Source organism: Phaenicophaeus curvirostris, chromosome 18 (genome assembly GCF_032191515.1).
Source record: "Phaenicophaeus curvirostris isolate KB17595 chromosome 18, BPBGC_Pcur_1.0, whole genome shotgun sequence".
NCBI lineage: Eukaryota > Metazoa > Chordata > Aves > Cuculiformes > Cuculidae > Phaenicophaeus > Phaenicophaeus curvirostris.
Genome location: NC_091409.1, coordinates 296,313 through 298,084, shown reverse-complemented (window position 1 = coordinate 298,084; position 1,772 = coordinate 296,313).

Genomic DNA, 1,772 nt, shown 5'->3' with positions numbered 1-1,772 from the left:
CTGAAAAACAAAAAGGTTGCACTTTAAAAAAAAAAAGTGCTTGCTTTCAAATTTTTTCATCTAATAGTAATAATCTTACCAAAAAGTAAACCCTCAATAGTGAGATCTTTTAATGTTAATTGAATTTAAAACTCACTTGTAACTGTACCTATTATCTCTGCTATATCCTGAACAGCTCAGAAGTCTGAATGCTAACATCACAAATGCCACTCGGAAAGCTAGAACTCCTGTCACTGAATGTACTTATTTTAAATGTAATTTTTTTTTTTTTACTTTGGAAGAAATAATGAAGCTGTTGTAGATGTTTGATCTTAGTAACTTCAAAATCTCAATATAAAAGCTGCAGCTCCAAATTAGCTATTTCATAATTTATACTTGCCAGTCATAATTTTAAGTGTGAAGCCACACTAAGTCAGCCTGTGCACACTGCCTGGTACAGAACTACTATATAAAAAACCAGCGAACTGCTTTCAGAGCTATGAACACTTAGGCTTCTGTTATACTCTGTTTTTCTATGAAACTCTAGGAATGATTAATCCATATTATTATGCATTTTATACAAGGTTTGATTAAGTGTACTAATTAGTGTGATTCGAGGTCTCTATAGAGAATTACAGTAACTTAAGAAAAGTTTAAAACAACAGCTGTGTGATTGAATTGATTTACTGAAAACTGCTTTAAGTACTACATAAAGCAGAGGCTGTTCCAGGTAATTAGAAAATTAAATTGCTCTTAGGAAATATATGAGACATTAACATGTAAGCACACACCATAGTCCTATCCAAAATCAAGAGTTTCAAAATTGATACTTCTACACAGACTGCATACCAGGTAATCACTTGCAGTGAGGTAAAGGAGTTTTATTCGAGTTAACTCATTTCTTCGGAAATTAAACTGAAGCTTTTCATATCAACTAGTTACATGCGCATTCATCTGCTGTTTTAACCACCCCTTTGACAATGCTGATTGTAGCTTTACATATATGAACTGGAATTATCAATTAGAAGGTTGATTGACAATGTGGTCACGTAAGAGTAAGCATCAAGAGTAAATTGTCTCCTGATTAGAGACTTCAATAACACCGTTTTATGCTAAACCAACCTCTGCGAATTATGGGAATCATAATAAAAGCACAAAAAAAATTGAAAAAAATTAAGAAACCTTAAGATGTGGTATCAGAAACATTTGGACATACTGGAATATCTAGTCCTTCAGCCATTCATTTCTGCAAAAATGCTGAGCCTGACCTACACTACGCTCCGCTACAGCTGCTACTTATCTTCCCTGGGACAGTCTAGTACCTTGCAACAGCTATCTTCTGATGCCTCCACCAGACAATTTATGAAACAAAATGGTAGCGTAAATTACATTCACTCTTCAGTTTCACGTGCAGGGGTTTTTCCTCAAATTTATACAACTTGATAAAACAGTGCATGCACCTGCACAAGAGAAACAGTTCACCCGAATCACAAACAAGACTGAGAAGCTGACCTATGCAGGAGAAATGAACAGCATAAAATCACTTTAAGGGGGGAGATTCAATACCCACAAGTATCAAAAGGATTCTGTATGACTGGAAATCCAAGGGAAAAGAAGAACTCTGAAAATGTATTAAGTTGAAAAGCACATCAAGATCTTCACAGTATTTAAATTAGTTTTAGAACATTCCCCCTTTCTTCCGCTCAAGTAAATATTTGTTCCACAGATGTCAGTATCTGAGCTGTTCAAACAGAAGACAGAATACAACTTCTCAAAGAGGTACTACAGGAAAG